This window comes from Bison bison, unplaced genomic scaffold, assembly GCF_000754665.1.
Source record: "Bison bison bison isolate TAMUID 2011002044 unplaced genomic scaffold, Bison_UMD1.0 scf7180017864207, whole genome shotgun sequence".
Classification (NCBI taxonomy): domain Eukaryota; kingdom Metazoa; phylum Chordata; class Mammalia; order Artiodactyla; family Bovidae; genus Bison; species Bison bison.
The window spans coordinates 1,701,693-1,714,673 of NW_011494779.1; the positions used below are offsets into that span (position 1 = coordinate 1,701,693).

The 12,981-nt window shown below is 37.2% G+C and overlaps 1 non-coding gene across 1 annotated transcript; it reads right to left on the minus strand.

Moving 5' to 3' along the window:
• Positions 1 to 3,961: 3,961 nt before the first annotated feature.
• Positions 3,962 to 4,033, minus strand: TRNAC-GCA. Its single transcript has one exon. It is a non-coding gene; the product is annotated as a tRNA-Cys (tRNA).
• Positions 4,034 to 12,981: the final 8,948 nt, after the last annotated feature.

The window sequence follows — 12,981 nt, forward strand, 5'->3', positions numbered from 1 at the left end:
AATGATTTGACCACGAGGGAAGAACTCGTGTTGACAGAACCTGTTCAAGTACCAGACCACTAAATCCTTATACCAATTGACTTTCTTGATAAACTTTACATGCGGTAGTCCTTAAATCTTAGCTTTAAGAGAGATTATCTTTCTCTGTAATAATATTAATAATATTGATAGTATTTTATATTTATATTAAAATCTTAAGAAGCATATCTTACTTGCATCAGTACAATACAGAATATCTCCCCACAAAACACCCTCCAACAAAGATCAATAGAAATAAATAAATGATTTAACTTAAAAATACATTTCTCTGGGGAATTCCCTGGTGCTCCAGTGGTTAGAACTCTGTGTTCTCAATGCCAGGAACCCTGGTTCAATCTCTAGTTGGGGAATTAAAAAAAAAAAAAAAAATGTGTCTCTCCTTAAAAATACATTGGCCATGGGCAGAACAGAAGCAGACAGTAAGAGAACCGTCTCTTGAATGTAGAGCTCAGGGTATCCCTGTTAAGAGGCAGGGATACCCAGAGTCTTCTGGAGTTATGGTGCTGAATTATGGTGCTACCTATAGGCGGGCCCTCTGCAAGCAGTAGATGGCTTCTCTGGCCAAGGATGCAACCTCCAACAAACTGCAACCCTCATCCAGGACTCATTGCCTTCAGTTGTGGTAAGAGCAGGGAGCACATGGGTCGAGTCATTTTAAGACTAAATCTGTAACTTTCTTTGACATCACCATAGGATGACATATTTAATGAGAACCTCAAACCACCAGTTTCTGAGCCACACATCCAGGGAGGAGTCTCAGAGGTGTTAAATATTTGCCAAGCATCCAGTACCAGAGTCAATTTCAAACCCAGGCAGTCTGACTCCTGAGCTTGCACTCTTAACCTGTCTCACAGTTATAGGTTATTATGGACTATCACACTGCCTCACCAGTGAAACAATGACCTAATCTACAGAGCCTAACAACTTGATTAACTGTTGATTTTCACAGAAGCAACTACTTTATTTTGCAATCTACATTGTAGTTTTGATAACACCCTGCCACAGGCAACCGTTGTTTTGATTTCTATCACCATAGATTCGTTTTACCTATACCTTAACTTTGTTTTTCATTTTTCCTTGTTCAGTCGCTCAGTCATGTCTGACTACTTGTGACCTCATGGACTGCAACAGGCCAGGCTTCCCTGTCCTTCACCATCTCCTGCAGCTTGCTCAGACTCATGTCCATTGAATCAGTGATGCCATCCAACCATCTCATCCTCTGTTGTCCCCTTCTCCTCCTGCCATCAATCTTTCCTAGCATCAGGGTCTTTTCTAATGAGTCAGCTCTTCCCATCAGGGGGCCAAAATATTGGAACTTCAGCTTCAGCATCAGTCCTTCCAATGAATGTTCAGGGTTGATTTCCTTTAGGATTGACTGATCTGATCTCCTTGTTGTCAAAGGGACCCTCAAGACTCCTCTCCAACACCACAGTTCAGGAACATCATTTCTTCGGCGGCCCTCGGGCTTCTTTATGGCCCAACTGTCACATCCATACATGACTACTGGAAAAAGCATAGCTTTGACTATACAGCCCTTTGTCGGCAAAGTCTCTGCTTTTTAATACACTGTCTAGATTTGTCATAACTTTTCTTCCAAAGAGCAAGCGTCCATTAATTTCATGGCTGTAGTCACAATCTGTAGTGATTTTGGAGCCAAAGAAAATAGTCTGTCGCTATTTCCATTGTATCCCATCTATTTCCCATGAAGTGATGGGACTGGATGCCATGAACTTCACTTTTTGAATGTTGAGTTTTAAGCCCGGTTTTTCACTCTCTTCTTTCACTTTCATTAAGAGGCTTTTTAGTTCTTCACTTTCTGCCATAAGGGTGGTGTCATCTGTGTGTCTGAGGTTATTTATAATTCTCCTGGTAATCTTGATTCCAGTTTGTGCTTCATCCAGCCCAGCATTTCTCATGATGTACTCTGCATAGAAGTTAAATAAGCAGGGTGACAATATACAGCCTTGATACACTCTTTTCCCAATTTTGAACCCGTCTGTTGTTCCATGTTCAGTTCTGTTTCTTTCTGACCTGCTTACAGGTTTTGCAGAAGTCAGGTAAGGTGGTCTGATATTCCCATCTCTTTACGAATTTTTCACAGTTTGTTGTGATCTATACAATCAAAGGCTTTAGCATAATCAATGAAGCAGAAGTAGATGTTTTTCTGGAATTTTCTTGCTTTTTCTATGATCCAGTAGATGTTGGCAATTTGATCTCTGGTTCCTCTGCCTTTTCTAAATCCAGCTTGAACATCTGGAAGTTCATGGTTCACGTACTGTTGAAGCCTAGCCTGGAGGATTTTGAACATGACCTTGCTAACATGTGCTGCTGCTGCTGCTAAGTCGCTTCAGTTGTGCCTGACTCTGTGCGACCCCAGAGACAGCAGCCCACCAGGCTCCCTCGTCCCTGGGATTCTCCAAGCCAGAACACTGGAGTGGGTTGCCATTTCTTTCTCCAGTGCATGAAAATGAAAAGTGAAAGTGAAGTCGCTCAGTTGTGTCCGACTCCTAGCGACCCTGTGGACTGCAGCCTACCAGGTTCCTCTGTCCATGGGATTTTTCCAGGCAAGAGTACTGGAGTGGGTTGCCATTGCCTTCTCCATGCTAGCATGTGAAATGAGTGCAATTGTACACTGGTTTGAACATTCTTTGGTATTGCCCTTTGATATTGGAATGAAAACTGACCTTTTCCAGTCCTCTGGCCACGACTGAGCTTCCCAAATTTGCTAGCATACTGAGTGCAGCACTTTAACAGCACCATTTTTTAGACTATGAAATAACTCAACTGGAATTCCATCACTTCCACTAGCTTTGCTCATAGTGATACTTCATAAGGCCCACTTGACTTCACATTCCAGGATGTCTGGCTCTAGGTGAGCCGTCATGGTTATTCAGGTCATTAAGAGTTCTTTTGTACAGTTCTTCTGTGAATTCTTGCCACCTCTTCCTAATAGCTTCTGCTTCTGTTAGGTCCATACCATTTCAGTCCTTTATTATGCCTAATTTTGCATGAAATGTGCCCTTGGTATCTCAGTTTTTTTGAAGAGATCTCTAGTGTTTTCCATTCTATTGTTTTTCTCTATTTCTTTGCATTGTTCACTTAGGAAGGCTTTCTTACCTCTCCTTGCTATTCTTTGGAACTCTCCATTCAGATGGAAATACATTTCCTTTTCTCCCTTACCTTTTGCTTCTCTTCTTTTCACAGCTATTTGTAAGACCTCCTCAGACAACCATTTTGCCTTTTTGCATTTCTTTTTCCTGAGACAGTGTTGATCACTGCCTCCTGTACAATATCACAAGCCTCCATCCATAGTTCTTCAGGTACTCTGTCTATCAAATCTAATCCTTTGAATCTATTTGCCACTTCTACTGTATAAGGGATTTTATTTAGGTCATACCTGAATGGCGTATTGATTTTTCCTACTTTCTTCAATTTAAGTCTGAATTTTGCAACAAGAAGTTCATGATCTGAGCCACAGTCAGTCCCAGGACTGTATAGAACTTCTCCATCTTCAGCTGCAAAGAATATAATCAATCTGATTTCAGCATTGACCTTCTGGTGATGTCCATATGTAGAGTTATCTTTTGTGTTGTTGGAAGAGGGTGTTTGCTATGACCAGTGTATTCTATTGGCAAAACTCTGTTAGACCTTGCCCTGCTTCATGTTGTATTCCAAGGCCAAACTTGCCTGTTATCCAGGTATTTCTTGACTTTCTACTTTTGCATTCCAGACCCCTATGATGAAAAGGACATCTTTTTTGGGTGTTCGTTCTAGAGGATCTTGTAGGTCTTCATGAAAGTGAAAGTGATGTCATGTCTAATTCTTTGAGACCCCATGGACTGTAGCCTACCAGGCTTCTCTGTCCATGGGATTCTCCAGGCAAGGTACTGGAGTGTGTTGCCATTTCCTTCTCCAGAGGATCTTCCCAACCCAGGAATCGAACCTGGGTCTCCTGCATTGCAGGCAGATGCTTTACCATCTGAGCCACCAGGGAAGCAATCGTTCAATTTCAGCTTCTTCAGCATTACTGGTTGTGGCATATACTTGGATTACTGTAGTACTGAATGATTTACCTTGGAAATGAACTGGGATCATTCTGTCATTTTTAAGATTGCACCCAAGTACTGCATTTTGGATGCTTTGCTGACTATGAGGTCTACTCCATTTCTTCTAAGGGATTCTTGCCCACAGTAGGAGATATAATGATCATCTGAATTAAATTTGTCCATTGCTGTCCATTTTAGTTCACTGATTCCTAAAATATCTATGTTCACTCTTGCCATTTCCTGTTTGACCACTTCCAGTTTACCTTGACTCATGGACCTAATGTTTCACTCTTTACATGAATGCAATTATAGTTTGTAGTCTTTTGCATCCTTCACTCAGTGTTTTTAAGTTTCATATATTGTACCATGTATCAGGTTCATTCTTTTTGTACTCCATTGTATGAATACACCACAATTTGTTGTTGATGGACACTTAGGTTACTTGCAGTTCTTGGCTGTTATGGATAAAGTTGCTATGGACATTTTTTACATGTGCTTTTTTTTGGACATATATTTCCATCCCTTTGGGGTAATGCCTGAGAATAGGAGTCATAGAGTAGGAATTGACAAGCAGTTTTCCTGAGAAATATTATCATTTTATACTCCGAATCACATTGTTTCAGTTCCTTCCCATCTTTACCAACTGCCTCTAGCAGGGGCAGAATGATAACCTCATTGTAGTTTAATTTGCATTTCCCTTATGAATAATGATACTGAGCAGTGTTTCATGTGCTTATTAGCTAATCATATATCTTCTTTTGTGAAGTTTCTATTTAATCTTTTTCCCATTTTAATTGGGTTGATTGTCTTCTTAATATTGATTTGTAGGAATCCTTTATATTTACTGAAATCCAGTGCTTTGCCTGATATATGTGTTGCAAGTATTGCTGCTCAGCCTATGCTTATCCTTCATTTTTCTTTATGGTTGTCTTTTAAAAAGCAGAGTTTTAAATTTTTGTTAAGTCCTATTTATCCACTTTCTTCCAGAATACTTATAGCATTAACCATTGTTTGAGTCTATGATTTATCTCAAAATAATATTAGTGAATGATACAAGGTAATGATCAAGGTTAATTATTTTTCATGCATTTATCTAGTTGTTCCAGAATCAGTTGTTGAAAAAAATTTCCTTTCTTCACTAACATTCTTAATACCTTTGTTAAAAATCTATTGACCATAAAAAGTGAGTCTGTTCTGAATTCTATTCTGTTCCATTGATTTTTTTGTCCTTGTACTAATATCATTGTGTTCATTACTGTAGCTATACAGTAAGTCTCAAAATCAAGTAGTGTAAGTCCTCCAATCTTGTTTTTTATTTTCAATATTGTTTTGTTTGAAATATAGATTCTTATATTTCAAAATAAATTTTAGAAACATCTTGTTGGTATCTACGCTCCCCTTTAAAAAAAAAAAAAAAAAGTCCATTGCTATTTTAAGTGAGGTTGCACTGAATCTCTAGATCAATTTCAGAGAATTTACATCTTAACCATCCATAAAAATGGTATAATCTTCCATTTATTTAAGTTTCTTGAAATTTCTTCTATAAATATTTTAGTCTACCATGTAGAAGTTGTGCTCACTTTTATTAAATGTATTCATAAGTATGACATGGTTTTGATACTATTATAAAGCATACTATTTTAAAGTTCCACTTTCCAAATGTTTGTTGCTTGTATATGGAAACACCAATATTTCTACTGCTCCAGATTTACCATATAAAACATTTTAAATATTTAAAAAGCAAATCAATAAGTTTAACTATGAGAAATGTATATCAAACATAGTTTACTTATTCATAAAATTGATTTTTCAGAATTTACTTCCCAGTAATTACTTCATCTATTGATAGTCTTTTCATCCAAGCTAAAATTATTAATTGGGATGTAATAGTGACACCAGAAATAAAAATTTGAAGTATTTAACTAAATGCTTCAGTTTCTGTGTTCTCTGCCCTAGGCTTATCAACCAAGCCTTAATCTAGTAAATTTTAATTTAATTTTTTAATCTAGTAGTTAATCCATGTTCAAATTCATGTTAGAAGTTAAAAAAAAGTATTTTAGGCTAGTTTATAAAATATATTTGTAAGACATAAAAGTTGATCAATTAATCTAGTTTCTATGATAGAAAATTTATATATTGCCTCTTCACTATCTTTCTAATTTTATAACTATCTCCTGTTCCTTCTCAAATCTCTAAAGTTCCTACATATTCCCATATTTTTTCCTTTACTTCCTAATATCCTTATTATTCTTTACCACTCCCTATGCACTGATTTTCTTACTTCTATCTTAAAGTAACTAGATTTTACTTTTCTTGAATGAACGTTCATGAGAGGGGCTTCCTCCAACCCTTACCATCTTTTTCTCTCGGCTAAACTCCTTGCATGTCTTTATCAGGCCCTCACTAAACAGACTCTCATATCAGCCCATGCCTGAAACTTAGAAGGGGTTCACCTTATTTCATACATGTGAAATAAGTCTGAGTTCTATTCTAAACTTTCCCTAAATTCCCTAATTAATATCTCCATAATTAATTTCAATAATTGTTTTCCAATCTTAACACCTGTTGAACATTTTTTGTATCTTTGGTACCATTGGTCTCTCTCTCCTTGACATGGTCATCTTGTGTTTGCTTTAATTGCTTCTGTTAATGTTATGTATCCACCCTGTTCTATTCCTTATATTCCTCCAACTCACTTTTATTGATCTTCTAGTTATTTTCCTTTACCTTCATTTCTCAAGAGTTCATACAATTTCCAGTTTAAATTAATTTTATGGGTCAGACCTTCCACTATCTTTCAGAGTACCTGTGTTAATGCAAAAAAGACAGATTTTCTAGGAAGACAGTTCTATAGATGTCTAGATTGTGAATACAAGCCACTTTTGTTCAAGTTTGAAAGGTTTTTACCTTCCTTAGACTGAGTCAGGTGTGAAACCGTGTACAGAAGTCCTTTGAATGGCTCCCAATTCTACATTTCTAGCTAGGACACCAGGCCTGGATTACCTATAAAGGGTTCTTATGAATACTCTAAGGTTATTGACTTGACACATCAATTCAAAATTTGTTCCTTCTATCAAATGTATTTTCCTTTCTAATTCCGAGATTGCAGTAATTTATCAATGACCAAGCTGTTCTGACACATACTGAACTTTCTAATTTGTAGTTTCAAAGACCACCACACTAAGACAAGACCCTACAATCTGATGATTTCACTATTCTAGTGGTCTGTAGTTATAGGTTTTTATTTTTAAATGACTACTTTATGACTTTTCATTGCTCTCAACATAAGATTGACTGAAAGTCTACAAAACTTTTCATAATCTGGCACTCACCTCCCTTCCCAAATCTTCATATAATCAGTGTCCCTGATATATCATAAATCTGCATCATCCCTTGACAGTTATCATTATTATAATCAAATAGATATTTGTAAAATGATATCAGTATTATTTTAAAAATTGAAAGGGTCTGATTAATTATAGCTTCCAGACTCACATTCATATGAAAATATAAGGATTATATCAACTTATTTAATCTTTATGCCCAGAGCCTTGTGTAGCACCTAGCACACAATAGGCAACATGAGTTAGTGAGAGAATCATGTACATATCATACCAGTATTATTTTAAAAATTGAAAGACCCTGGTTAAATATAGCCTATATCTAAAAAGCCAAGAATAATGAAGTGCAAACTCTGCCGTATAAACAGAAGATGAAGTAACCATTAATCATTCCCACAATTTTCAGAGGTCTTAATTCCTCCAAGAACAACATCAGTCATTGCTACTGGCCCAGACTTCACATTTCAGTATCTCACAAGGGAAAAAGTCCCTAGCACTTACATTTGACATTAGCATTTAACTAATCCATCTAGCTTTATTAATGAGAGCTAGCACTGACACAAACAGCTGGAAGAAAGAAAAGAGCTGTTTAAAAGTAAAACATAATTTTTGTTCATCTGTTTAATATTTTAAAGGGGGGCATGGCAGAAAAGCAAATGGAAATACACATGAGCAAAATACACAGTAGTTTAACTGTGCATACTGATGGAAAAGGAAATGAGTGGTCATTTATTTATTACTTGTTAAGTGTGTGGAACATGAATGCCAGAGTTAAAACTCCCCTAGCCCAGTCCACTCAGGCCTCCACCAAGTCATCTTCTCTTCCTTCTTTGGCCTATAGAACTCCTTATATACAACTTTACTACTTACTGAATAACCATATACTAATGTCTCTGTGCCTGAGCTTATTCATTTGTAAAAGTGGGGATAATACTGATCCTTACCTGGTTGCACCTAAGATATTTAATCATAGTGCTTATTACATAACAATTAATCAATACCTGCTAACTCATTATTAGTAGTATAGAATATTTATGGATGGAGATTTGATCAATTTCCTTGGCATCAAATTCCAGTGTCAGTCAGCAGTTCTATCAGTTCTTTCTCCAGTTAACCTAAACATTTTTATCTACAATCTAAACTCATGGGAACCATTCCTAAAGACGTTATTTAGACCCACTCACACCAGTCATTGCCCTTTGTTAAGAAGGTCTTTGTTTAGTAGGCTATCCAATTACCTGGCCTTTTATCCTGGCCCACAATTTGCATCTTGGCTTTATGGGGTTACCATTTTTAAGTTCCCTACTTTTGCAACCCTCTATATGCTACTCATCCTTCAAATATGGATGGCCAACCTAAGCATGTCACCAGAACAACAAATATTTCTTCCCTTATACTGCTTTCCCATAAAATGCAATTGATCTACCTCCCAAATCACTGTGGGATGTAAATTCTATATTTACAGCTTTTATCAGTTATTTCCATATTTCCTTCTTTGACCATTTTTTCCCAACAACATAGACTAACTGGCTGTTTTGTAACAGAATTAAGGAATTTTTCCGTCTGTAAAGAGACTTACAAGCACATTCTAGCACATACAGAAGGAGAATATCCAAGAGGAAACAATATCTGTCTTTCCTCCTGACAAAAGCATATCACCCATCCATACAGAACATGGCAGACTCATCACCCTAGGCCTATCAAGATGACATGTCAACTTCAACTGGCTTCTTCAATGGCAATTACTCATCTGGTCCCACTCCATAGCACATGACATGCCAAACGAAGAACACGAAAAGATTCTAGTATTGAAGAGACATATGGCAATACCAAGAACCCCCTAGAAATACCAAGAACTTTACTAGGATATGGTTCAGTGGTAATGTTATTGGACAGCAGTTCCTCAGAACTTACTCTCTGCCCACAAAACTGAAACTCAAGCTTTCTAGAGGTAAATCCAAGATGGAGGCTTGGGGAAAATTAGAAATCCCTTCTTGTCTAGAACTCTTTAAACAGAACATGGCTACCCAGAGAATATGGCAATAACGACTCTAATGTCTAGGTGGAATTGACTAGACCCTTGTTTGCTCTTTTATTTCTCTAACTTTCCAATTCTGATCCTCCTTGAATTCTTGTTTAGGCTCCTCATTTTAGAAGCCTTATACTGGAAATCCATTTCGGACACATTCTTTTAGCCAGATCCTCAGCAATATTTTAGGGTCCTGACCTAGTTTTGTTTCCTAAGATTTAAATGCTAAGGATGACAAGGACTGTTTCTGTTCTTCTCCCCAAGTTTTGCAGGCCCCAGTAGGAATCAAACAGACCCCAGTTATAACCTTAAATTCAATGTATAGGGATGAAGCTTTACTCCTACAGCTGGAATAGTATAAACAACTATGTAAAAGTCATTATGCATGACATCAATATAAGTATTAAACAAAAACAGTTAAGACATATATTTTCCTACTTTCTTATATTAATCTTTGAAAGAGACTAATTATTGTTACCACCTATCAACCAACTCTCTTCAAATTCAACAGAGCTACATTCTTACATGAAAGTGAAAGTGTTCACCACTCAATTGTGTCCACCTCTTTGTGACCCCATGGATGATAGGCCACTAGGCTCCTCTGTCCTTGTAATTCTCCAGCATGAATATTGGACTGGGTAGCCATTCTCTTCTACAGGGGATCTTCCCAAACCAAGAATCGAACTTGGGTCTCCCACTTTGCAGGCAGAGTCTTTACTGTTTGAGCCACCAGGGAAGCCCAAAAATTCTTATATAATTGTAATTTAAAGCCAAATACATACTTTTTAAAATGTTTTCTTCTGGATTTCCAGATCTATTTATAGCCCTCTTTTAATTTGCATAAAGTATGTATATAATTTAGAGTCAGTTTTACAGGGCTTCTATGGGGAAAAACTCTCTCCACCCCATTTCTTGCCCCACCTAAGCAGCCAATTACAACTTTCTTTGATGATTCTTATGCTAGATATCAAACATGTTCTTTGTTTTTCAATTTTAGGCATTTTCTATTAATCTAAAAATAATCAATAATTGTACCACTGTAAATAAAGTTTTACCTAACATAGTAATTAACACATAAGTTTTCATTTAGAAATTTTTCACAATTGTTTCCATTGTATAATTGAGCCATATGTTATAATTTAGTATTTTATCTCCTGTTGAATATTTAAGTTATTTCCAACTTAAAGGAGAGATAGACCTATGTGAAGTAGAAATTAAAATATAATCTTCATTTAGGAAGTCAGGAAGAAAGATGACATTTTCTCACAGAAGGATTTTCAAATGTGGAGTGAGAATTCTTTTGGAATTCTTGACAGATGGATACTTGCTTGAAGGGCTCCAGAGAACTGGAAGATTTACTAATGTGTCCTTAAGACCTAACACCCAGAGTGTCAGCTGGTTGGAAAATGTGACTCTTGATGTCTCTCTGAAACACAAAAGAAAAAATAACTAAAAAAGATAACCTGTTGTCAAGCAATACATTAAATATGATCCAAATCAAAATACTTATGGAATTTAAGGTTATCTTTTTCAGTAGGAACACTGTAGAAGGTGGTGAGTCATTTCAAATAGGGCAATTCCTCCTCATTCAGAACAGAAAGAAACCATCCTAACGTTGCCAGACAGCTGTCCTGTCTTGACAGCCAGAGTATGGATGGCCCACAGGAAGAAGAGATGAGTGATGATGAAGATGACAAGCACTGACATCACCACAAGTCTTGTTAAAGGTCAGAAAAGCCAGCCAAGAAGCCATGGCTTAAACAGCCATCAGATGGCAGGTCTCAAGTCCAATCATTTCAATGATGTGGATGTTTTACATCTCAAATTTTTAAGGAATAGTCATAAGTCCTGTCACACAATTGGTATCAGGAATTATTTTTCAACTTATTAACTAAAAATTAAAATACACAGTGCTGTAAGTGTTTAATGGCATTAAACAAAGACTGTGGAAACAGTTTCACCAAAGTAAATACATGAACCATTTTAAGCCTCTACACCTTTGCATATTCCATTTTGTCTACATAAAGTCCTCCTCCTCTCCCTGTACCTCTCTACCTTGTTGGCCAGTGAAGTACTTACCATTCAAGACCCAGGCTCCACTATTCTCCTCCCCACAGATGGGTAGAAGCTAGCTCGCCTCTGTCCAGATGACAAAAGCTGTTCTACACCTACCTCAGGATAGGCTGCCCCATCACTTACTTGTATTTCCATTCCTCAGATGTCCTTGCTCATCCTTGTCTCAAGATTGCTGTCCTCCTCCCAACAATCTCCTCCCACATCCCTATGTATTTCTGAGAGCCTTTCACCTCGAAGTTGGAGAAGACATAACACAGAGAGCTGGTACGGGAGGCTCAGGAGGATGTTCCTATTGTCCACTAAGGGTGCCACATTCTGAACTCAGAGAATCATCAAAGACTATGCCACCGACTTTACTGCAGGACTGTTTAGAGGTATCAGTTCAGAACTGTGTCCTAATGCCAACCAAGACTCCACGTACAGCTCAAGACATTTTAAAAGGATGGACTAAGAGAGAGAACCTGCCTTACTGAGGAATTCAGTGTTTTGTTTTTGTTTTGTTTGTTTTTTATCATCCAAACTGGGAATATCTCTACTTATTTAAGCCAATTATTACACAGCGTGCCCCTTCTATGATACAGGGAAAATACAACACTCAAGACATGTACATTAAAAAAATTATATAGGATTAGAAAAAAAAATGACAAATGGAGAGTTTTCTCTAGCACTGAATTTAAAAAATTAGATTCTCCTACCACCCATTTTTTCTCTTTTGCAAACTGAATCACAATTTTTAAATAAATACACAAGAGTATCCTTTATAGCCTTACTTGTAAAAGCAAATATATAAAGAAATCAGCATAAAAGGAATATATTCCCACCACCTCAGCCCCACCCTTCCACAGTGATATAAATGCAGGAGGCTCCTTCCACTTCACAATGCAAAGGAAGGCTTCAGAAGCATCACTGATGATATAACTACAAATTTAATGTACAATTTTATTTTCTTAATTTTGGTTCTTCTAAAAAAAAAATTCTTGAAACAAGAATTCCAATGCAAAAATTGTTTACTTGAGAGGTACAGAATGTATTGGAAAGGGAGAAGGGAAGTAAGAAAGGGAAGAGAGGCAATTGGAGGTTAATCTTTTCAAGAAACTCAGTCAGTGTAAATTTCTCAGTCAGAATTTTCCCCGAGGAGCCAGGGAGCTGGGGTATTTATACACCAACTCCAGTTAGTAATTTGTTGAAAGCTTCCTAGGGTCGGGGTTGTGGTAATATCTCAACATTCTGTCTTGGGTGATACAAGGACGGCAAAGTGGATTCAGTAGAAAGAGATAAGGCCCTCAGGTGCCTGGTTGACTAGAGTTTTATTAAGGGTGTTACCCCATAATGGAACAGGAGGCCAACTCTCCACTATTCCGTCAGTGCTTCAGCTGCACCAAATAAGTACTTCTAATGTCTAGTACTGGGCTTCCCTCATAGCTCAGTTGGTAAAGAATCTGCCTGCAAT